Genomic DNA, 25,670 nt, shown 5'->3' on the forward strand with positions numbered 1-25,670 from the left:
ATCACTCCTAGATTCAGAGTGTTGTGCAACCCCACACCAAAATCGAATGATCTAAGTTTAAAATCTCCAAGTCAGCTAGGTGGTGGTGGTGGTGGCATCCACCTCTAATCCCAGCACTCAGGAGGCAGAGGCAGGCGAATATCTGAGTTTGAAGACAGCCTGGTCTACAGAGCGAGTTCCAGGACAGTCAGGGCTACACAGAGAAACCCTATCTCGAAAAATATAAATAAATAAATAAATAAATAAATAAATAAATAAATAAATAAATAAATAAATTCCAGTGCTAGCTTTTCATTCTCAGCCTGAAGATGAAAGAATCTGTGACGTGTACCTGTACATGAGAGATTTTCTTGTTATTATACACCGTCACCTGGTATGTGTCTTGTCTCTGAGTATGGCTGAGATCAACTAATAATGGGGACTAGGGATATAAATACCATCCACTCAGAAGACAAAGAAACTAGCCTTACTCCTGGGCCCATCTGCTGAGCCAGACATCCAGTCCCAGCTCACCCTGCAGAAACTCCCATCGGGTACCAAGGGTAAAGGTCCCAAGCACCATCTCTGAGGCTAATTTCCCAGGCAGAAACACTTTTGGCTCCATGCTCACATCTGGGTGGTGGCTGTGCCATGCTCCAAGGCCCAGGATAGGATCCCTCAGGACCATCTCTATCCCATCTGCCAGCTGAGCCCCATCACTACCTCCCCATTATAGCCCTGCTCCTTTCTAGGGAATATAGACCCTGTGAGCTGTCGGTTAGCCCCAGGAGCGGTCAAGAGCTCTAAGATTTAAAAAAAAAAAGAAAAAGAAAAAAAATTAGCATGAAAGGGTCTTAATCCTTTCCCATTGCAAACTGAGCTCCAGCAAACACATACACCAGCTGCATGAAATGGGGTGAAATGGGATAGTGAAATTAGGTGATGACCAATGGGGAGAGCCAGGGAGGGGAGACGAGGCCACCAGTGACCTGGAAGAGATGAGATTGGAAGGAAGAGGGAGGGGGGACAGTTGGAGTCTGACCCATGCTCAAATCTGGGACGGGGGCGGATTAGGGACACAGCTGGCCTGAAGCCCTGGTGATAGGGCTCATGGAGAATGTTCATCTGTTGTGGCGGGCTTTGAAAAGCTGGGCACGTCAGCTAAATGTTCTGAACAGTCATTACAGAGTAAAAACCAGCCCTGGCACCAAAGGCACACAGAGCAGAACACGACTCCCAGATTCTCCTTGCCATCAAACTTACACTATTTATTACGCTATTTTATTTGAAACTAGGGGCTCGCATATGCTAGGCAACCATCCTGCCACAGAGATAGGGTCTCACTCTATAGCCCAGGTTGGCCTATAACTTGAAGCAATTCTCCTGTCTCAGCCTCCTGAGTAGCTAGGAGTACAAGCCTGGCTGTTTTCGGCCTTATAAACACAAATGATTAAGCAAACAAACTATACTGGGATGGAAATTACTATTACTACAAAAAGAATGTCTTTCTAAGGGAATATTTTTATTAAGAGTACTTGAATTTCAGAAAATCCAGTTAAGAATAAGTGTAATTAAATAAAAATATAAATCACCATAAAGTAATGTAACTAATCACCAGTCAGAAATGTAACTACCATTACAAGGTTCCAATGTAAGACTTTCCCTGTGAATACCTTTCACACATGGGCACACACACATATTTATACATGCACACATTTTCACTTACACGTGTCAAATTAAATAATAGGAAATGGCTGACTTTAAGGTTACAGACTATTAAATATCACCAATTTCATATGCCCTGGCTAATGCATTTTTGGTTTTTTGTGTGGCACTCATCCATGCTTGTTTGTGCCTGTGAAGGCCAGATGTCTTCCTCACCTTTCCACCTTGTTTTGTTTTCTTAAGACATGGTCCTCACTGAACCTGGAACTCACCATTTTGGGTAGACTGGCTGGCCAGTGAGCCCCTGGGATCCACCTGTCTCTGCCTTCTATTACCCCCACCTCACCCCCAGCACTGAGATTACAAACACACACCTCCACATCCCAGCTTTTACATGGGTGCTGGAGATCAAACTCAGGACCACATACAAATATGGCAAGCACTTTATCCACTGAACTGCTCATCAGTCCCTCAACCTGAAGTATTTTTGGTTTTGTTGTTTTTGAGACTGGGTCTCCCTATGTAGCCTTGGCTGATGTAGAACTCACAGAGATCTGTTCTGCCTCCTGAGTGCTGGGCAGGGAGAGTTGATTTTGTTTGCTTGTTTATTTTAAAATCTATTCTTTGGAGCTGACTTTTCACTTCACAATAGATTGCAAACATTTAAATCATCATTTTTTAAACAATGCTATAGATGTTCTGTAGTTTACTTAACCCTCTTGTGGTAAAGTTAGGTTGCTTCCCGTTTTCTTCTTTCATAAATGATGCTTAACAACTATCCTTTTATGTAAATTGTACCTGTGATTGTTTTTTAAGGGTACATTAAACATAGCATGTTATTTCTTTTAATTAAAGCACACAAGGCTGCCTATTTCCGTCTTTCTGAAACAAAGGCAAAAGAAGCTACCAGATGCAATACCTTTGTACAATAGCTTATCTTTTGTGTTGGAAAACACAAAGCATGTTTTTCCCTCTTTGACAGAATGTACTTTTCTTATTAAAACTTCTCTTAAGTGGCTGGAGAGATGGCTCAAGTGGTTAAGAGCACTTTTTGTTCTTTTTTTGTTTTGTTTTGTTTTGTTTTGTTTTTTTGGTTTTTTTGAGGCAGGGTTTCTCTGTGTAGCTTTGCGCCTTTCCTGGGACTCACTTGGTAGCCCAGGCTGGCCTCGAACTCACAGAGATCCGCCTGCCTCTGCCTCCCGAGTGCTGGGATTAAAGTCGTGCGCCACCACCGCCCAGCTGCACTTTTTTTTTTTTAATTTTTATTTTGCAATACAATTCAGTTCTACATATCAGCCACAGATTCCCTTGTTCTTCCCCCTCCCGCCCTCCTCACCTTCCCCCCAGTCCGCCCCCCATTCCAATCTCCTCCAGGGCAAAGCCTTCCCCACAGACTGAGATCAACCTGGTGGACTCAGTCCAGGTAGGTCCAGTCCCCTCCTCCCAGGCCGAGCCAAGGGACCCTGCATAGGCCCCAGGTTTCAAACAGCCGACTCATGCAATGAGCACAGGACCCGGTGCCACTGCCTGGATGCCTCCCAAACAGATCAGGCCAATCAACTGTCTCACCCACTCAGAGGGCCTGATCCAGTTGGTGACCCCTCAGCCACTTTTTGTTCTTACAGAAGACCAGCATTTGGTTCCCAGGACCCTTTCAGGGGGCTCACAAACCCTGTAATTCCAGCTCCAAGGGACCCAGTGCCCTCTTCTGGCCTCTGCAGGTACCTGCATTCATATGCACATACCCACACACAGACACATTCACATAATTTTAAAAATAAAAGAAATCTGGGGCCAGACAGATGATTCAGTAGTTAAAAGCACGTGTGGCTCTTGTAGAGGTCTTGGAGTCAGTTATCAGCACCTGCACGGCAGCTCACAAACTCCATTTCCAGGAGATCTGATGCCCTCTTCTGACCACCTCAGATACCAGGTATGCATACATACATACAAGCAAAACACATACACATATACATTTTTTTAATCTAAAAAATAAAATAAAATAAATATTTTTAAAAATCCTCCTTAAAAGTTTTCTATGGCTGAGAGTGTTGACACACACCTTTAATCCCAGCCTTTGGAAAGCAGAGGCAGGTGAATCTCTGTGAGTTCGAGGCCAGCCTGGTCTACAGAACAAGTTCCAGGACAGCCAGGGCTACACAGAGAAATCCTGTCTAGGAAAAAAAAAAAATCACACCTTGAAACATAATACAATCCAAACAAATACTGATTTGGAGGAGCTTGGGAGACCACACTGACCTAAAACTTGCAGGGATAATCTTACCTCTGTCTTCTGAGTGCTGGAATTACAAGCATATGCCACCACACCCTTAGCTAGATATACTGATTTGATCTTTACATGCTGAGGAATGTGGGGAAATATTAAAAAACCTTTGTTTTCTGTAACTAAAGCAGAATGTTTCTATCAAAACAGAAAACTTGGTCTGGAGAATTCAAAATACTGCAGTTTCTATCACACTGAAGTCTCAAGTCTCGGGCAGCACTCACTGACATGGCATGGGCACGGTAAACCTGCCAGATGTTCAGAGCCAAGGCTATGATGAAGTCACACACTGCCACACAGGCAAGAAATACCAACAACACTCCAATGCCTGATGCATCTGATTTTGAAACGAATTTTTGGTTAAGGGTTCAGACATCTCCTACCATTGCCAAGTTTTTCATGACACCTATTTTTGGTTTTTTTTTGGGTTTTTTTTTTTTTTTTTTTTTTTGGTTTTTCGAGACAGGGTTTCTCTGTGTAGCTTTTGCGCCTTTCCTGGAACTCACTTGGTAGTCCAGGCTGGCCTCGAACTCACAGAGATCCGCCTGGCTCTGCCTCCCGAGTGCTGGGATTAAAGGCGTGCGCCACCACCGCCCGGCTCATGACACCTATTTAATTACACACTCATATCTGGGGTTGCAATCCACAGTTTAAGGAGCCCTGTTAAAGGGAGAGGAGGCAACAAGAAGGCTCGGCAGATACAGGTGCTCGCCACCAGGTCTCTTGACCTGAGTTTGATCCCCACAGGTTGTCCTCTGCTCTCCACACACATATACACCCACACCCAAATGGGATTTTAAAAAGCTGGAGGTTCATCTATTGTTTTGTGTGTTTGTTTCCCCCCCCCTTATCCATATATTTTTACATGCAGGCATTTATCAAAAAGGATCACTGGTCTTGTTCAAGGCCCCTGGTCTCTGCTGCGCCATCACCGCTGGGCCCTCAGTGGGACTCTTCCTGGACATCCTGTAGCCCTGGGTCCACAGGACTGACCCCCACCCCCAGCCACCTCCCATGCTCCTGCTGATCACAGATGGGGTGCTTGTTGTGGTGAGCCAACACATAACCCAGGTTCTGGGACTGTGTCATTAGTTACAGGGTTGGTCAGCCCGCCAGCTCTCCCCTGTCCTCACCCCCAGGGTGAGCTCTTCAGCACTGCCCTGGCTACTTCATCCCTTGCAGCCATGAGCAAGGGGTGGGGCCGGTTCTCTGGCTTTCATGTCCTCAGGGTCAGCTCTCCCACACCTACATCTTCAAAGCCAGCTCTACTGTGTTGTCCAGGCAAGGTGTAGGGACCACTCTCCTGAGTGCTGCAGCTGATGGAGGACAGGGAGAGCTCTCCCATTCTCATGACCTCAGGGCCAGCTCTCCCACCTGCCTCAGGCATTGATGGGGCGGGCATCTCTCCCCCGACCGTGCTGCCACAAGACAGATGAGTGGTGGGGACAACTCTCCCATGCTCACAACATCGGGGCTGGCTCACCCACACCTATTGCTAATTAGGCCTTTAGAGACCACCGAGCCCAAGCTACTAACTTTTGAGCATTTTGAGAAATGGACTCGAGGACTGCAACACACTTGCCCAAGGTCACACAGCACAGTGACAACGGAGTCCAAGCTTGAACCCACATTTTCCAACCCTTACTACAGGTCTCCACTCACAGCTTTCTTTTTAAGTCCAGCTATATTTATTCTACAAAGCTGGAGGCCAAATTAAATTCTACAGCCAGCCAGGCACGATGATATCTGCATGTAGTTCTGCTACGGGGAAGGTTGAGGCAGGAAGATAATGCGTCTGAGGCCAGCAGAGAGTGAGAACTGTCTCAAAACAGAAGTAAAAACTGCAACCAGAAAACCTAGGGATATCTGAGCTGAAAGAGACCTTTAAAATAATTTATTTTAAAGCAAGAATTGGTAGTACATGTCTATAATAATAGCTACTCAGGTAACTAAGGCATAAAGGATCAAAATTTCAAGATCTTCCTGGGCTACAAAGTGAGTTCAAGACCAGCCTGGGCAACTTAATAGAACTCTTCTCAAAATATAAAAAGAGCACTAGAGCAATAACTCAGTGATAAAGTGCTTACACAGTCTCACAAGGCCCTTGGTTCACTTTCCAGTACTAAAACAATACTAATGATATATTACTGTTGAAAAAATAGTAACGATTGGGGATAAGATGTAGCTTATTGGCAGGGTAAACACATGCACAAGGGCTAGCATGCACAAGGGCTTGGTCCCCAACACCACAAATGCCCGTACACACATGCACATACAAACACATATACAATAATAAATGGACATAGTGGCACATGCCTGCAGAGGGTTGTAAATTTGAGGGTACAAAATGAGTTCAAGGCCAGCCTGTGTCATATAGACTTTGCCTCACCTCCTCTGCACCCCCACCCCCAAAAAACAACTACATTTATGAGGGATTTAGAATGTATTGAACACATGCTAAAAGTTGTGTGTGTGTTATTGCATTTAGCCTAATAGCAACCCTTCGAAGTATTATTAGTGTCAATTATATGTGAAGAAATTATGCCACCATCCTCATATTGCTCTCAAGAAAGTAATTCAGCCAGGCAGTGGTGGCGCACACCTTTGATCTCAGCACTTAGGAGGCAAAGGCAGGTGGATCTCTGTGAGTTCAAGGCTAACCTGGTCTACAGAGTGAGTTCCAGGACAGCCAGAACTACACAAAAGGAACCCTGTCTCGAAAAACAAAAACAAACAAACAAAAAACAAACATCTAGCCAAGACCCTGGAGAAAAGCTGTTGGTCCTACTTCTGATTGCAGCCCTGAGACATCTAAAAAAGGAACCAAGATCTGACCTCCCATGACCCTCCCCAATCCTCTTCTCCCAAAGCCAGAATGAGCCCAGTGACCCTGATCCAGCAAAGCCTCCAGCTCACTCAGGCTTAACCCACTATACAGCTCTCCCAAGAGCAGGAAACTCCCTTGTCCTAGGAGGTTTGCCAGGGACAGAGAGAGGGGCCGCACAACACCTGCTCACAGAGGCCCATCTAAAGCTGGTAAAGTCGGCCTGGCTCAGCCCTCAACTGAGACAAGAACCAGAGAAGGAAACAGGGAGCGGAGGGGAGTGATTAGGTGTCTAGAGTGCTGAGGGGCAGGACAGTCCCTCAGCCACCCAGAGAACACTCAGCTGACTTCAGTTTCCAGGCTTTTCCATGGTGTGGCTGGGGGTGTGTCAGTGAGGGAGCCTACAAATGAGCTACAACCTTCAATCTTCTGAAATGTGACGGTGTGACTCTGGGCAAGTCACTTCCGAAGTGCCAGCAGTCCCCACACTGTGGTGACAGAACTCAAGCGACATCTTATACGGATTTCTATTCACTGCTTCTTTCCAAGTCCATCTATATTCATTCTTCAGAGCTGCAGAGCAAGCTAAATTCTAGGCAGCCTAGAAATAGCTGAGCTGGAAGAAGCTTAGAGACGAGGTTCATGAGACGGCTCTGCAGGTAAAGATGCTCACAGCCAGACCTGACATCCTGAGTTGGATCCTCACAAGCTACCGTCAGGGAAGTTGAGAACCGACTCCCACAAAATGTCCTCTGACCTCCACAGGAACAAGCATGAGTAAATAAAGAAATAGGTAAATGTTTAGGAAAAAAAAAGCCTTAAAGGTAATTTATTATTAAAAGCAGTAAGAATGGGGCTGGAAATGTCACTTAGTGGCAGAGCACTGGCCAGGTATATTCATGGCCCTGGATTCAATCTCCAGCACCAAACACCAAAAAGTGGGGGAGGGGCATAAACTAGATGGTTAAAACAACAGGATGGATTTTCTCACATTTCGGGAAGCTAGAAGTTCAAGATCAGGATGCCAGCATAGTCCTGGTGAAGGCCCTCTTCTTGTGTCCCCACATGGCAGAGTGACCTTTCTGACATTTGTTCTCATAAGGGAACTAATCTTGTCATGAGGGCATCACCTTCATGATCTTCAACCCTACCTACCGTCCAAGGGCTCCATCTGCAAACACCTAAGAATTCTGTGGAGACATAAAGATTCAGTCTGCACCACGTCCTCCAGTCTCTGGCTCCCTCACCAGTCAGATGGAGGTAGCTTTGTTTACCAGGCTGTCTCACCAGGGTGGCCAAAAGGGTAAAATGAAGTATGCGGGCTGGAGAGATGGCTCAGTGGTTAAGAACACTGGCTGCTCTTCCAGAGGTTCTGAGTTCAATTCCCAGCAACCACGTGGTGGCTCACAACCATCTATAATGAGATCTGGTGCCCTCTTCTGGCATGCAGGCATGCATGCAGGCAGAACACTATACATAATAAATAAATAATTCTTTAAAAAAATATATATATAGCCGGGCGGTGGTGGCACATACCTTTAATCTCAGCACTCGGGAGGCAGAGCCAGGCGGATCTCTGTGAGTTCCAGGCCAGCCTGATCTACAGAGTGAGATCCAGGACAGGCACCAAAACTATACAGAGAAACCCTGTCTCAAAAAACCAAAATAAATAAATAACTAGATAGATAGATAAATAAGTAAGTAAATGAGGTGTGCAAGAATTATGCAGATTACAAAGCACCACCCTGCACCATGCCAGATTTTTTTTTTTTTTTTGAGGCAAGGTCTTGCCAGCCTCAAACCCTGATCTGCCTACCTCCACCTCCCAAGTACTGGGATTGCAGGCATATACTATCACTTTGCCCTAAGTAAGACTTTAAAAATTTAGGAGGCTGGAAAGATGGCTTAGCAGTTAAAAGCATTTGCTGCTCTTACTGAGGACCTGGGCTCAGTTCCCAGGAACCGCATAGTAGCTCATAACCATCTATAACTCCAGTTCTGGGGACCCAACACCCTCTCTGAACTCTGTTGACACCAGGCACATATGTGGTATACAAACATGCATACAGGCAAAACATTCATACACATAAAAATAATTTTAAAAGTATTTATGTATGTATGTATGTATGTATGTATATATGTATGTATGAATGTATGTATGCCTGCATGAGTCTATGTACATCATTCATGCACGTGGAAACCTGCAGAGGTCAGAAGAGGGTGTCAGCTCCCCTGGAACTGGGGTTACAAGCAGTTTTGGGTCACCTGATGTGGGTGCTGGAAACTAAACCCTGGTCCTCTGCAAGAACAGTAAGTAAGCAACCTCACACACTAAACCATCACTCCAGCCCAGAGCTTTTGTTTTGAGTTGGTTTTTGTTGTCGTTTTTTTTTTTGGGGGGGGGGGCATCAGTTTTTTGAGACAAGGTTTCGATATATAGCTTTGTCTGGCCTGGAACTTGCTATGTAGATCAGACTGGCCTCAAACTCATGGAGATCTGCTGTGGGATGGTCTGTATGTCAAGTGTGTTGCTGATTGGTCAGTAAATAAATCACTGATTGGCCATTGGCTAGGCAGGAAGTATAGGCGGGACAAGGAGAAGAATTCTGGGAAGTGGAAGGCTGAGAGGGAGACACTGCCAGCCACCACCATGACAAGCCGCATGTGAAGATCCCGGTAAGCCAGGAGCCATGTGGCAAGGTATAGATTTATGGAAATTGATTAATTTAAGCTGTAAGAACAGTTAGCAAGAGGCCTGCCACGGCCATACAGTTTGTAACCAATATAAGTCTCTGTGTTTACTTGGTTGGGTCTGAGTGGCTGTGGGACTGGCGGGTGAGAGAGATTTGCCCAGACTGTGGGCCAGGCAGGAAAATTCTAGCTACAGAGATCCACCTGCCTCTGGGTCCTGAGTGCTGGTATCAACCCAACTTGACTTTTAATTTAAACCTGCTATAGACCACACAGAAAGAACCCTCCAGTCAAGGCAAAAGCCTCGCAGAAGAGAACACCCACATTGAGCTCCTCTTTTGTATGGGTCTGGGGATGCCAGCAGGAGCAAGATGAGTCCCTGTCACTAAAGTAACAGCCACCAGCGTCATCTCACGTGTGGGTGACGGCAGGAAGAGGTCAAAAGATTGTGGGGTTCTGAGGCAAGGACACTGGGTTCAAACCAAAGCTCCACCATCAACATGCTCTGTCACCTCCCCACCCTCCTTATCTGTAGAGTGGGGATGGCATGTGTCAACCTCAGTGCCAAAGTGTCACATGCAATGTCACCACGCCCCAGCAGCAGCCTCCTGAGGAAGGCAGGGCTACCTCCCGTTTACAGATGAAGCAGAAGCAGGAAATTTGCCCAAGCTTCTTCAGCTAGTAAAGCTACCTCAGCCTCGCCCTGCTGCTAGTCATTTCCACAATGGGCTCTGTAATAATGCCAGCAAAGATGGACAAGCCTCAATGCTGTACTCACATTCTCTTAGTAACTTCACACTCACCTACAGAGAGGGCACAAATAACCACTTTTTCTAACTTTAGGAACTGAAATCAACTGTGAGATAGTTTATCCTCACAGCAGGAAGGAATGTAATTGCTTGTGTGACTTATCCAGTCCCTTACCCATTATCTGTCCTGCCTCTTTCCCAGCGAAGCCAAGCAGGCATCCTTATTCTGCCTGACAGATGAGGACACAGAGGTCTAGTAAGAAGTACTGTTTGCCTACAGTAGCCCTACGAGTCAGCTAAGAAGATAAGAAGACTTAACCTCGGCTCCTATCTTTGTGTTTCTTTAGATTTATTTGGGGGGGTGGGGGCGAGAGCGCATGCAAGTGCGCCTTTGGAGGCCAGAAGAGAATGCCAGATCCTCTGAAGCTGGAGTCACAGAAGGTTATAAGCCACTGGAAATGGGTGCTAGGAACTGAATTCTGATCCTCTGTAAGACGAGCATGCACTCTCAACCACAAAGGCATATCCAGCAGATACCAGTTTGTTTTACAGTGCTAGGGACCCACACCAGGGCCTTGTGTATAGAAACAGGGGCTCTATCACTGAGTTGCACCCCTACCCCCACATTCCTGGTTTTAAATACAGTGTTATTTTCTCTGCTCATAACTGCTGAGTCCTGATTATCTGAACATGTATGTTTGGAAGCCCTATAGCCAATCAATCCCATAGGAGTGTGAGAGCCCCCACTACACCAGGCTAGGCTTAGGAAGCAGAGAGTCCTGGGGAGAAATGCTGCAAGATGCTGTCCAGGGAGACAGCAGCTGAGCTGGGGACCCACGAGTCTCCTGCTTTGGAAACCTCCATCTTCATTTCCCTAAGTTGTTGGCTCAGAGCTGGGAGCTGGGTACCCACTCACTAACGCAGCTGTCTGCTACGATTTCTGCTGAAAAAACAAAAAACGCCATCATGTGGGCCTACGTGCTAATTACCAATAATGACATAATAACCATTGTGGGCCCAACAGCCAAACAGCCCCAACTAGAAATTCTGCATAGCTCAGACTTAGGAACAAAAGACTTGGACACTCCAACTGAAACTGATGTCCTGGCAGAAAATATCAGAAGCGAAAGGGCCTCAGAGTTGATCCAGCCAAAGTATTATCTGGCAAATGGACAGGGGAATGAGGACTCATTTTCCCTGGGGTCATGAACACTCTCGTTTGGTCATTTACTGAGAATCTACTACACACCCAACACATTTGAAACCTACAGAGAGAGAAGGTTTCATCTATTCATCAATACACTCAGACGGTATTTAAACACCCACTATGTGCCATACATGCTGTTCCACGTACAAAGTGAATCACTGAGTAGGCAAAAGGCACCACCATTGCCAGGCTTACATTCCAATGAGGGGAAACAGACAATAAGTAAATAATCTGTAAAAGACAGTAGATTAGAGTGATCAGTGATATAGAGAAGGCAAGGAAGGAGGTGAACTGGTGTCAAAGTTCAGAGGAGGAATAGTGTTTAGGTAGGGGTAGGGGTGCATGCCTTTAATCCCAGCACTCAGGAGGCAGAGGCAGGTGGATGTCTGTGAGTTGGAAGCCAGCCTGGTCTACAGAGCAAGTTCTAGGACAGCCAGGGCTATATAGAAAGATCCTGTATCAAAAAAAAAAAAAAAAGATTTGTTTAAATTATGTGTAATTGATGGTGGGGTGGTTTGTATATGTGGGTGCAATGAATCCCCTGGAGCTGGAGCTAAGGCAGTTTTAAATCACTTGATATGAGTGCTGGGAACTGAATTTGGGTCCTCTACAAGAGCAGTACACACTCTTAACTGCTGAACGGTCTCCCCTGCCCCACTATCTCAATTTTAAGTAAGATAATCAGGAAAAGCCTTATTAAGAAGAAGACATTGAGCCGGGTGGTGGTGGCGCACGCCTTTAATCCCAGCACTCGGGAGGCAGAGCCAGGCGAATCTCTGTGAGTTCGAGGCCAGCCTGGTCTACCAAGTGAATTCCAGGAGAGGCGCAAAGCTACACAGAGAAACCCTGTCTCGAAAAACCAAAAAAAAAAAAAAAAAAAAAAAAAAAAGAAGACATTGAAACAAAAATTTAAGATGAGACAATAAGACAAAAGGGTATTATAGCTATAGAAGGTTGAATGTTCCAGAACTATCCAGTGCAAAGGCCCCAGGGTGAAGTATGCCTGAGAGTATAAGCCCCATCATTAAGAGCTGGGGAAGAGGGCAGACACAGACTAGTGGGCACTGTGTGCTTCGACTCTCTTAAGCTTGCACCAAGGATGGAGGTAACGTCTTTGCTGTCTGACTCTCTGCTTGCTCCTCCTTTCTCTGTCTGTCTCTGGAAATCCCAAATGTGAGCTGGGTAAATGAATGGACAAATGCCACCAAGGGTTGCTCCCTGAACTCAATGAACTGTTTTCTGACTAGCCTTTTCTCTTCCTGGCATCTACTAGCTACCGGACAGCCACAGTAGTCATCCCAGTGTGTCAGCGTGGATTAACCACTTCACACGGATTATACAATGTGGTGTCCAACTTATCCGTGGGAAGGCGCTAATCTGCTTCCCCCTTGATAACAGGGAAAGCTGAGACTCACTGAGGTCAAGCAAAGGCTGGAGGCCCCATGCCAGTGAGTGGTGGGGCTGGGGTTGGTTGGTTGGTTTGTTTTGAGACAGAGTTTCCCAGCTCTGGCTGTCCCAGAACTCACTCTGTAGACCAGGCTGGCCTTGAACTCAGAGATCCACCTCCTTCTACCTCCTGAGTACATGGATTAAAGGTGTGCACCACCACTCCCCAGCTGGGATTTTTTTTAAATTTATTCTTACTCTATGTGTAAGTGTTTTGGATGGATAGAAGGATGGGTGGATGGATGGATGGATAGGTGGATATGTACCATATGTGACCACATCCGTAATTGGTACCCACAGAGGTCAGAAGAGGGCATTGGATCCCCTGGAGCTAGAGTTATAGAGGGTTGTGAATCACCATATGGGTGCTGAGAATCTTTTTTTTTTTTTTTTAAGATTTTATTTATTTATTATGTACACAGTAAGAGGGTGCCAGATCTCATTACAGATGGTTGTGAGCCACCATGTGGGTGCTGGGAATTGAACTCAGGACCTCTGGAAGAGCAGTCGGTGCTCTTAACCTCTGAGCCATCTCTCCAGCCCGGGTGCTGAGAATCTTGAGCCCAGGTCGTCTGCAAGAGCAATAAGAGCTCTTAACCACTCAGCCATCTCTCCAGCTCTGAGGCTGGGATTTAAACAGGGTCTCCTGTAGCTCAGGCTGGCCTCAAACTCACTATGTAACTGAAGTTAACTTTGAACTTCTGATCCCCCTGCCTCCACCTCCAGAGTGCTGGGATCACAGGCTTGTGCCACTATGCCCCATTGAGCTCATGTGATGCTGGAGGTGCTGGGAATGCTGGGAATCCAACCCAAGTCCTCATGCATGCTAGGCAAGCACCCTACCAACTGAGCTACACCCCTACCCCCCAGGTATCTACTTCTAAACCTACCATGTATCAGGGGCCTACGATCACTCCATACCCTCCTTTCATAAATCAAAGCAGAGGCAGAGAACCTAGTGACCCCTAAAGCCTGCAGAGGAAGAGCTGGAAAAGCCGATGTGGCTCGCACCCTGCTGCACTTGGGGTTGCGGGCCAGGGGTTCTCTTGGAAGCCTTTCTGGCCTCTGCAGAAGTCCGTGTCATCCTTACTCCCAAAGGTCGGTTCCAAGGAATTCACTATAGTCCATCTCTGTCCCCTTGGCCTAGACCTCGGCAGAGCAGGACCCTCTCTCCTATCTGCCACTGTGCACAGTGGCACCTAATCAGGGGAGGCTACAGAAGGGAAACTGTCCTGGGGGAAGCTATGATATCCCAGCCAACCGAGAGAGAGGGCTAAGATGCTGAGCCTCTGGCTTCAAAACTGGCTCATCAGCTTTCGTTTATTCAATAAGAAACCTAGCAGACAGGCACGGTGGCACGTGCCTGTAATCTCAGCACTCAGGAGTTTGAGGCAAGAGTAGGCGAGATCAAGGATAGCCTGGGCTACGCAGAGAGTACCAAACCAGCCTAAAATATATGTCTAGACCCTGTCTCAAAATTCTAAAGGAGGGACTAGAGAGGTGGCTCAATGGTTAAGAGCATTTGCTGTCCAGTCGTGAGGATCTGAGTTCATATCCAGCACCTACATAATAAGGTGAGCATGGTCTGAGTGCTCCTATAACTTCAATACTATTGTGATATGGGACAGAGACAGGAGGATCACTGGGGCTTGCTGATTTCCAGCCTAGATGAACAATGAGAGCTTTGCACTCAGAGAGAGACCCTGCTTCAAAAGTATAAGATAAAGAGTTATATAGGATACCTGACATCCTCCTCCGGCCTTCACACACACATACAGGCATGCACTTCTACCACATACATATACAACACATACACACCAGATACACACACAGCAAATCCAAAAAGGAACCATATTAAACTTCAGATGGGATAGGGTAGAAGTTTAAGAGGTAGAAGTTTGTGATCCTAGAACTCAAGAGGCTGAGGCAGGAGGATTGCTATGAGCTGAAGAGAAGCCTGGGCTACAGAGTCAGACTATGTCCCAAATAGACAAAGCAGCAGTTGCAATAGCAATGACAGCAGGGACCCACTCTCAAGGGGTTACTGGTGCTTCCTCTTCACTATTAGCCTTCCTCACAGCAAGATTAGCCCTGTTTCACAGCAGAGGAAACTGAGGCTCAAGGGGAAAGCCAGAGCCAGAGCAGGGAGTCCAGAGAGTTACAGCCCCTGGGGGAATGCTGACCCTCACACCAATCTGACGATCCAGGGCTGCACTAGCCATGGTCTTCAGAGACACAGACTTTCTTACCTAACTCCCATCTCCATGCCAGAAGAAAGGGTCATCAACTTCCAGGGGGGGAAAAAGAAAGCTACTAATTTCCTAAATATTTGTCCATGTTTCCGGACTACTGCTGGCTTTGGCCTCCAACCAGAGAGGGTCATCTAGGGTAAGGAACAGAGGGTGCCCAGGCTTCAGGACTAAGAGTCCTTGGGCCTGAGGCCAAGGCGGGGTCAAGGAGCAGGAGGGGAGCCATCTTGGCAGAAGGCCAGGACCCCCCTGGAGACTCAAACTTGTTTCTTACTCCTTTCCTTCCTTTGTGGCCAGCGTGGCTGCCAGGACAGGCAGGGGAAGCCACGGGTGGGGACAAGGAGGTGGAGAGCTTTCGTGGCTATTTCATTAGAGCTCTTGCGTGTGGTTGCACAGTGTAGACACTGGACCAGTTTTCAGGGATCACCCACTGAGGCCTCTGACCCGCTCTCTGAGGAAGGCCAGCATGTCCCCATTTCCCTGAGGTGAAACTAAGATACAGAGCGGGGCCACAGTGCCTGAAGCCCACAGAGCTTGTCAATGACAGGGCTGGCAGAGAACCGAAACGGTTAGTCTAAAGGGAGCCACTGAGGGTGAGGATTGGAAAGGGGAGAGGCAGGGAAATGAAAGAACAGGGTAAAAAAGGCCCAAGCTATCTCAGGAAGTGGGGGTTCAAGAAGGCATGAGGAGTCAGAAGTCAGCCCCCAAACTCCACACAGTGTGACCCCACTTGCCTTCCCAGCTTCACCTCCCATCCCTACCTCCCCCTTTCTGCCCCAGCCACACCACAGTGTTCATCCACCCTGAGCACATGACATAGGCTGAAGCCTTTACACATGCTGTACACAGTACCCACAAGGTTGTTCCCTCCACTGCCCGCCTAGAGAGCTCACATCATCTAGCTCTTCATTCTTCCCTCTGAGTCCTAGGAGTCGCCCTGATGCTCTGGGCGCTCACTGTGCACCCGAGGGACAGGAACTCGTGGGAGTCATCTCTGCCCCTAGACTCAAACCCAAGCCCATGCTCCATAGAGATTCATTGTCTCTAGTCTTTCACCACTGACTCTGAGAGACACCCAAAACAGGTTTTTATGTGTTTGCCCTCAAGGAAAAGGAGGGTAAAGGAGAGGCTGACATGGACAGGCCTAGAGCCCAGGGTTTCTCAGTACCACACAGACTGTGTCAGGCACCAACACTAAGAGCGCATATCCCTGCCAGACCCACCAGAATCACACAAAGGAATCCCCAAGACAGGAGGATAAGTCCTGGGGGCCAGAAACTGAGCCTCGATGTCCAGCTCAGACACGGCGTCCAAGAGGGAAGGTGCTGAGACACAGCCAAGTGGCTTCCTTCCCTACCCACCCATGCTCTGTCTCCCCTGCTCAGGTACACCCCTCAGCCAAAGTATCCCCTGGATCCAAATCACCCCAGGCCCCAAGGCCTCTCTCACCTCAGTCCTCGCTTGCCTGTCCACTGCAGTCCATCATTATGGCCCCCTGACCCTGCCTCCTACACAGATCTGACATCTCCCGCTGCTGTGTGGCACAGTTCCCAGACCAATATCACAACATTCCTCCCCTAAACAGATGGCCCTGCCTCTGCTCTCCTTGTGTAACATCCAATGACTCCCACTGCCCTGGGGTCAGGTCTCCAATTCTCCCGAGCCTGTCTTGGGAGGGGCATTTCCCCAGGTGCTGGTACCGTTCCACATCTTGGCATGCACAGTTCCTCCCGTAGGAATAGCCTTTCTTTCTCCTAGCCTCTGCCTAAGATCACCTATTCACACTTCGGCGTCAGTCAAAGTTGGATGCAGTACTTTCAGGGCCCTTCAGCCCAGTTAGACACTGAGCTTCCCCAGAGGCAGAAGAAAGGGTCCACACAGAGTCCCTCTAGCCCCACACCAGCATAGGGCCTGGCACAGACTGGGCACCAGAAAAAGCAGGTGGCTAAGAAATGGAGGCGCATTCTTACCTCTGTGAAGCCACCCCCCCCTTTCCTCCCATGTACCTTTTGGAACCTGTCAAACCACACTGCTATCCACTTGCTCCCAGCAGTGCCCTCCCAGACCTGATTTCTACTGTCCCAAGAGCGACATCTTTACATTCTCAGAATGATGCCCATAATCATAATTATAGTAATAACAACCATTACCACCATTTATTGGGTGCTCAGTGTGTGCCTGGTTATTTCATCCTCACAAGAACCCTAGGAGGGAAGGAGTTGTTTTATTGTCCTCATTTAACAGATAGGGAAACTGAGGCTCCAAGAAGCTATCTTGCCTAAGGGCACACAACTAGTAAGCACTCGGGGCTGGGTTCACAGCCAGGTCTGTCTGACCTATGGCCACTGTGCTGCCCAGCAGCCTCCTGCTTTCTATAATCTCACCTCTCGGAACTTAGTGCAGCAGCTCCGTGCCCACCAGCCTGGAGCGGAGCACCAGAGGTGGACAGAGAGGACACTGACACAGTACTGCTTTTTTAGGGGGGATGACATGGCTCAGGGGTTATGAGCCCTGGCTGCTCTTTCAGAGCTCCTGGGTGTGATTCCCAGCACCCACATGGGAGCTAACAACAGTCTGTAACTCCAGTTCCAGAGGATCTGACATGCTCTTCTGGCCTCCGAGGGCAGCAGGCACACATGGTATGCACAGACATACATGCAGACAAAACACTAATACACATAAAATAAAAATCAATATTTTGTGTAGGAAAAAAAGGTCACTGGGAGGAAGGTCACTGGAAGGAAGACAAGAGGTCACGTGCCTGGAGGAGTAGACAGGGCCAGTGAAAGAGATGGCTCAGTGGTTAAGGCACTTGCCCAAGGACCTGAGTTCAATCCACAGGGAAGGGAGCCAATTCCCAAAACTTGTCCTCTGACTTCCCCACGTGTGCTGTGACACAGAATCATCCTGACTCCCTCATCCACACACACACACATGTTCTCTCTCTTTCTCTCTCTCTCTCTCACACACACACAAATAATAATAATAATAATAATAATAATAATAATGATAATAATTCTCATACAAACACACACAAATAATAATAATAATAATACAACTTAAAATTTAGAAATAAATTTTAAAAATAAGTTAAAATGAAAGGATTAAAATAAAGCAGCAAAAAAACGGAATATGGAAAACAAGATAATTGGCAGTGATACGTATGACTTGAACTTCTCAGGACACTTATACTTAGGGAGACAAAATTCTCCAGGATCCTTTGTTGTGGAATATTACTTTAACTAGGCAAAGATGTGTTACATTTGTCTGTGTTGTGCAATATTACTTTAACTATGTAAAGGTGTGTTAGATTTGTTTATGCTGCATTTGTTTAATTATGTAAAGATGTGTTGCTTTGCCTGCCTAAGACACCTGATTGGTCTAATAAAAAACTGAACAGCCAATAGCTAGGCAGAAGAGGGATAGGTGGGGCTGATGGGCAGAGAGGATAAGTAGGAGGAGGAATCTAGACTCAAGAGGTAAGAGGGTGAGAGAGAGAGAGAGAGAGAGAGAGAGAGGAGAACGAGTGAGAAAGAGCAGGAGATGCCAACCAGCCAGCCACAGAGTAGGACATACAGAATGAAAGAAAGGTAAAAAGCCCTGAGGCAAAACGTAAATGAAGAGAAACAGGTTAATTTAAGTTATAAGAGCTAGTGGGACAAACATAAGATAAGGCCAAGCATTCATAATTAATAATAAATCTCCATGTCATGATTTGGGAGCTGGTTGGTAGCCCAAAAGAAAGACTGCTACAAGCCAGGCGGTGGTGGCGCACGCCTTTAATCCCAGCACTCAGCAGGCAGAGACAGGCAGATCTCTCTGAGTTCGAGGCCAGCCTGGTCTACAGAGTGAGTTCCAGGAAAGGTGCAAAGCTACACAGAGAAACTCTGTCTCGGAAAAAAAAAAAAAGAAAGAAAGAAAGAATGCTACAGCCCTTCCCCCAGCTAAAGCCACGTGAGCAATAATGCTAATGCTTATCTACCTGTCTATTCAAGTCAACTCTCCGAGGGAGGAGTCATTTATTAACCCTGTTTCACAGGCCAGGCCACCAAGGCTAAGAAGGGCCACGGAGCCAGGTCACACAATCACACCAGGCAGAGCCCAGTCTGCATTCCAGTGCAGGGGCATTCAGGGACTCCTGAACCCTGGATTCCAGTCCAGCTAATAAGAGTTAAAATTAGGCGTAAGGAGCCAAAAGGATGAACACTTCTCTGAACCCTATTCCAGAAGGAGCCTAGGCTGAGGAAGCCAAATATTACTGATCAGCCTCATGCTGGGCTGCTTCTGGATGCTCCTTCCCACACTCACTGGGGGAAAGTCTTGTGATATGTATGTCACAGATGAGGTCACAAGATCTAGTTACTACTTGCCCAAGGGTACACCACTAGGAAAATGACAATAACTTGGAATCCCTCCTCACCCCTCCCACCTTCAGGCCAAACCTTCCCAACTGCCCCTTCGGAAGTTTCCCATCAGAGGAAAGCCTGGCCCACCCTCCCAGGAGGTCCAGTTGCTTTTCACAGCCGCTAAAGAATTCACAATTGTGCCGGATGAGATAAGGGTCTCACATTCTCTGAGCCTCAAAGATAGTGGACATTTTGTATCCATCTTACATTTTCTGAGCCTCAAAGATAGTGGACATTTTGTATCCACTAACTGTTCATTTAGTCCAACACACAGCACATGGCTGGGTACCTAGTAGAGCCTCAACAAACGTCTTCATTCTTTCAGAAATGTCAACTGAGCACCTACTACATGCCATTCTGTCCTCGGTGCTAGAGACATAGCCGTGGAACAGATGAACAAAACCCCTGCCCTGGTGGGGCCTGTGTATAGGAGCAAATACATATATCTAGAAAGTATCAATATTCTCCTTTTGCAGATGTGAAACAGTGATACAAAGAGCCGCCCATTTGTAAGTGGCAGAGTAAGGATTCTATTCCAAGCCGTCTGCCCTAAAGCCCTCTGGGTCTTTGTCAGGACACCCCCAAATCACTACCCATTATGTCAAATACCAAGAAAGAAATGACTCACTATCTTAACTCCAGAGAGTACCTTCTCTCAGCACTTCTGCCCTGACCTCTTGTGCCTCCCGGTGGCCCCAGAGGCACATGCATGCATCAGAATGGCACAGAACGGCCGGCCGGTTATGTCAAAGCAGTACTTACCCAGAGGTAGCCGTTGTGGTCACACAGCCAGTCAGGGAGAGACAGTGGAGCCATCGTCACAGTGGCACATGGAAACAAAAGAGAGAGGTGAGACACAGCACAAATAACAAACTCTGGGGTCCTGATCAGCTAGACCTGGGCCAGTGGGGAACCTGCTCCCCCACCACCCGGTGTGCCTCTGGCACTCTGATGACCAGATTCTATCCAGGAAGCTATCATCTGGGCCCAGTCTCCTATGGACATCCATAGTATCACCAGGTGCCAGGCACTGGGAATGCAGTGTGAAGTCAGACAGGGCCTTAACCTTATGAACCTACAGTGCAGCGTGGAGGTGTAAATTCACTAAATTACTGCTGTGCTGCATGCATCAAGGAGACCGTAAGTACCTGGGTCAAATCTCTACCATTTACAGCTCTACCACTGGTATCATTCGGGGGATTTCCTAACTTCTTCATGCCTCCTTTACTTACCTGAAACATACAGAGTAGCATCCGGATCCACCACTTAGGGCTAGGCAGGAGTCTCAGAGTTCACATTTGAAAACCTTTTTGAACAATGCTTGGCATACAATTTGTTCATAACCTGTAGCTACTATGCCTACAAAGGGCTGTAGACAGGGGCTTTGGAGGGACCTTGTGTGGGTGAGGCCACCATCTTCCCATCAGTGGTGCTGCTGTGGGACCGAGGGAGATAAAAAAGGAAGTTTGGGCACAATGCCTGGGTGCTTCAATGGCTCTGTAAGCACTGCTGTTGACCTTAGGGTGTCCTCCAGCACGTCCCCACCATGAGAAGTTCATCAGGACTACGGCAAGTGCCCCTCCCCACAAACACACCCGGTACTGCAGCTTTGGACTGAAAAGTGACCAGCCACCATATTCTCCCAATTCTACAGACGTTCCAGCTTGCTCTTCACAGTCACCCAGAACACTGAGATGGTGAAATTGTTACTGTTCCCATTTTACAGACAAGGACAGAGGGTGAAGGAACTCCCTGTGTGTCCTTGATGGCATCATTTGGGTCTCCAAGCCTACTGAAGTGAGTAAAGCTCATGTTCACGTGGATTATGTTGTCTAGATTTCCCTCATTTCTCCCACTCAGTCTCAGCAGTGCTAGCTGCACAGTCCAGACAAGCCTTTGACCTCTGTCCTCTGGAACTGTCATTGTCAAAAGCCAGCTTTAGGACACAAGCTGCTCCTGAACCACCTCTCCAGGCTCAGTCATTGGCACCATGACCCCTGCTCTATCCCTACAGCTGACCTCAGCTACTAATCTATAGGTCGAGGGATGTCTACATTCACTTGAATCCACATGTTACAGATGAGGAAACTGAGGCCCCAGATGGACCCAAGATTACTTTCCAATGTCCAGCTCTTGCACCAGACAGTCTGAATAAACCCCAGTGGGCCCTGCGATGTACATGTCCCCTATCTTTCTCCAACCTGTTTCTAGATCCCCAGCTTAAACATCCCAGAGCTCAGAGCTCGATCCAGAAGTCATTAGGCACTTCTATAGGTTAGGACTGAGAAATGAAGTACCTCAGTGGGGACGGAATGCTGTGAAATGAAGGCTTCCTGTCTTAGGAAAGATGGGGCTTTGGAGTTGGCTCTAAGTCCAGATCCCAAGCCAGCCACTTCATAGCTGTGTGGCTTTGGTCAAGGCAGTTTGCCCCCATGAACTCCTATGAAACAAGGGTGATGCTTCATGAGGTGCTAAGGATTAAGTGAGTTAATGCTACACACAACATTAGAACAGTAAATAGGCAATGGCCCTAACTAATTACAGAACAAGGCCAAAAACAGGGTCTGTGGGCTCACTACACACAACCTCAGTCTAACCCCATTCTATCTCCTCACACAGTTCTGAGTTTAAGTTCTAAACCAGTTCATGAGGCATGATCATTTTCTACTGTTAAAAGTCACCAATACAGGGCTACAGAGATGGCTCAGCGGTTAAGAGCACTGACTGCTCTTCCAGAGGACCCGGGGACCCAGGTTCAATTCCCAGCACCCACATGGCAGCTGACAACTGTCTGTAACTCCAAGATCTGACACACCTTCACATAGACATATATACAGGCAAAAGCACCAATGCAAATAAAATAAAAATAAATAAAATTATATATATATATATATATATATATATATATATATATATATATATATATTTAAGTCACCGATACAGGAATGCTAGAACACATAGAGACCATAGGCTCATTTCCCTCTCTATAGTGTAGAGGGAAACTGAGATCCAGGAGGAACAGTACCTGGTCCACAGACTATGAAAGGATGGAATCCTGCCCTATGATAAACTGTAGGCCCTGGGGAAATTCTGAACACACACACACACACAAGCACATGCACTCACATACACACACACACCAACCTGTCATATGAACCCAATCAGCAAACCCAACAGATCTCAGCCACTACAGCCTTGGCAATAAGGCCTATGTGAATGCCCTATCCAGTTCTGTTGCTAGGAAACCTAGATGGCACACAGTAGGTGCTCAGGAGGCTTAGGAAACAACCAAATGAGGTTTTCTGTCTGCAGTCTGAGGGTCCTTGCTAGGCCTCTCTCTTTATATTTTCTCTCCTGACCCCCACCCAAGCCTCTGTCTCACCCTGTACCCGGGTCCTCCCAGCTGGGCCTAGCTCCAGCTCACAGAGTGCTGGGCCTGCTCCGAGTCAGCATCTTCCCAGCCAGCCTGGGATATTCCTACCCAGCCAGCCAGGCTCCTGGCCAGGGTCCACTGCAGAGCCAGTGCTGGCTCTGCCAGAGCCTCATCCCCACCGGCCTATAGGTGGGGCAACCTGGTAGTCCTACGAGCGTCTGTGGGCACCCAGGGCCTATAGAGGGAAGTCAGCCTGGTCCAGACAGTGCAGGGACATGTTGATCAGGAGACTGCCCGGGTGTGAGGTGCCACCCACACATCCAGCCACTCCACCCAAGCCCCATGTTGCTGGGACCTAGCAGGCGCTGACTAAATCTCCTGTATACACAGGGAAACCTCAGGTTCCACCCACCCCCACCCCCCGACCTCCACTCCATTCCCTTCTTAAAACACCCCACACTGGTGTGTTCTCATACCAGCCACTAGTCCGGCCCCTGCATACTTTTTGATTCATCTGATGCCTGTAAGGGCCAGATTATTGGCTAAAGGGGCTGGGAGAGGGCAAGTGACTTAGGCAAGGTCACACAGTAACAGCTGGCCCGGGACTCAAACCTAGTTCTTCTGCGTGTAAAATCTGTGTGGTTCTGACAGTACCCTCCCTCTCTGTTCCCTACAGTGTCTGGTTCCCTTTCTTCCGTTCTTGCACCTCCTTCTGCAATCTCCCTCCCCCATTCCCACCTCACAACTTGCTCTCACACCTTGTTTCTATGCACCCAACAGCAGCAGGGACCAGAGGCTGCCACTGAAAGCTATTTCTGGGGTCTGTCTCTGACTTAAGAGGGTCTTGATGGCAAGAAGTAACCCCAACAGGTGCTCCTTAAACATAATGCCTGTTGTTTGTACTTCTCTTCTTCCTCCATCTTCTTCCCCAAGCAAGTCTGGCCTCCCTTCCCCACCCCAGCCTCCTGCCAGCATCGACCTCTAGGCCTGTGCCCAGGTGTGGACGTGGAGACGAGAACTTACTGAAGTGGTGGGGGAGAAGAGGTGCTCTGGCCTCTCCCTGTCCCCTTCAATAGCTGAGGACCCGACCCTGACTTGGCACCAAGCAGCTATCCCTGGAACTCCCAGCTGCCCTAAGGCCCATCCCGACCAGCCATTCTCCCCAAGCCTCTGTGTTTGGGAGAAGGTTCCAGGGGAATAGAAGGAGCTATCGCTTACATGCAGCCATTCCCTCCCAGGGGAATCCAAGGGCCCTGAAATAACTACACAACCCATGGGGTTTCCTCCCCTCCCTCGCCTTTCTCAGCAGATTCGGCCTGGGGTCCATCGAAACAAGTCCCCGCCTCTAGCCCGCAGGGCTGCGGGTCCGGTCCTCCCCAAAGAGGTGGGACCTGCAGGGAAGTGCGGCTTGAAGACAACTCTTGGGGGAGCACGGAGGGCAGACAGGGAGATATGTTAGACAGGGGACCCAGAAACGGCAGAGAAGGAGCCTGGCCCCGAGCAGACCAGGAGACCTGAGGCAGAGGAAGTCCCAGCCTGGACGCGAGTGCGTGCGTCCGGGCGGCGACCCGAGGGCCACCCTGACGAGCGGAGCCAGGGTCACACCTCGCGGGTGCCGGGGTCCAGAAACTCAGTCAGTTACGTAAGGACCCGAGCGGGGTTCCCAGGGTCCCCCTCCCACCGTCCTCTAGGCCGCCAGGAGCCCGCGGGGCGCGCAGGGCGGGGCTGGCCGGACGGCCTGGGGCTGCGCCACCGCGCAGAGACCCGCTGCGGACACCCACGACGGGACTCCGGTTCCGGAGCGAGCTCCTGCACGCCGTCTCCCGAGCTCGGCGCACCCTCAACTTTGAGACTCCAGAACCCCTGGGGACCTCAAGTTGGGAGCGTGCAGCCCAGGACCTCCAGCACTCACGCCGGCGATTCCGTGACCCTCGGCTGGCCGCTCCCGGGATGGCCCGGGCCCTTGGGAGCGGGCTACTGGGTCCTGAACCTTGTCCCTCCCAGGCACCGGGGGCCACCCCCTAAGGCGGTCCAGACTCACCTGGGCTGCACAGGGCAGAGACCTGGCAGGGACCTGGCCAGGCCGGGCCGGGCCGCGTCCTCGCTCTCCGCGACTCTCTCCCTTTAAGAGGTTCCTGCCACTTTGCCCCGCCGGGGGCCTCCACCTGCACTGACAGGGCAACTCTGATGCGAGGCCCCGCCCTCCCCTCGGGAGGTCCTCTAATTGGTGCAGACAACTGCCAATCTTTAGGGCGGCGGGCAGGACCCGGCACAGCAGCCCGACTGTCGCAACCGGGAAGGGGCGGGGGCTGCAGGTGCGGCCAGCCTGGGACGCCCAGCCTAGGGCAGCTCCTGATAGACTCCAAGCGCTCAGGGGAGGGGAAGCATGGAGTCCTTGGATTGGCCGCTGTGGCCGCTGACGTCATGCGGCAAAAGTATAAAGCCATTTGCCACGTGGTGCTGACCCTAAGGCGTTAGGTTGGACTGGAGGTAGTTCTCAGGGAGTTGGGGAAGTGACCTTGATGTAGACTCACCTGGATCACCTGTCTCACTACTCCGTTCTGTGTGACCTTGAGCAAGTCACTTCTCTGAGTCTGGGTTTCCTCGACTAGAAATCCTCTGCTGTTTTCTTGAGAACGAGTGATATTTGTTAAACACCAATCGCAAGCCTGGGGGCCCAAGAAGGTGTTCATTGACAGGAGTCGTGGCTTCTCTTGTGCCCACCCTGTCCCTTAGGGACTTTCCCTCCTTTCTCCTAAGGAGCTGCCCCCATCAACCCTGGAAGGGTTAAGTGGCC

General features: G+C 48.7%; 1 protein-coding gene across 1 annotated transcript in view; it reads right to left on the reverse strand.

Annotated features, from left to right (window-relative positions):
• Epb41 (erythrocyte membrane protein band 4.1) overlaps positions 1 to 21,543 on the reverse strand; it is a 161,832-nt gene extending 140,289 nt beyond the window's left edge. The window contains exon 1 of the mRNA XM_059255082.1: positions 20,263 to 21,543. The gene's annotated coding sequence lies outside the window, so the exon portion shown is untranslated. The remainder of the gene's footprint in view (positions 1 to 20,262) is intronic.
• Positions 21,544 to 25,670: the final 4,127 nt, after the last annotated feature.

This window comes from Peromyscus eremicus, chromosome 2 (genome assembly GCF_949786415.1).
Source record: "Peromyscus eremicus chromosome 2, PerEre_H2_v1, whole genome shotgun sequence".
Classification (NCBI taxonomy): domain Eukaryota; kingdom Metazoa; phylum Chordata; class Mammalia; order Rodentia; family Cricetidae; genus Peromyscus; species Peromyscus eremicus.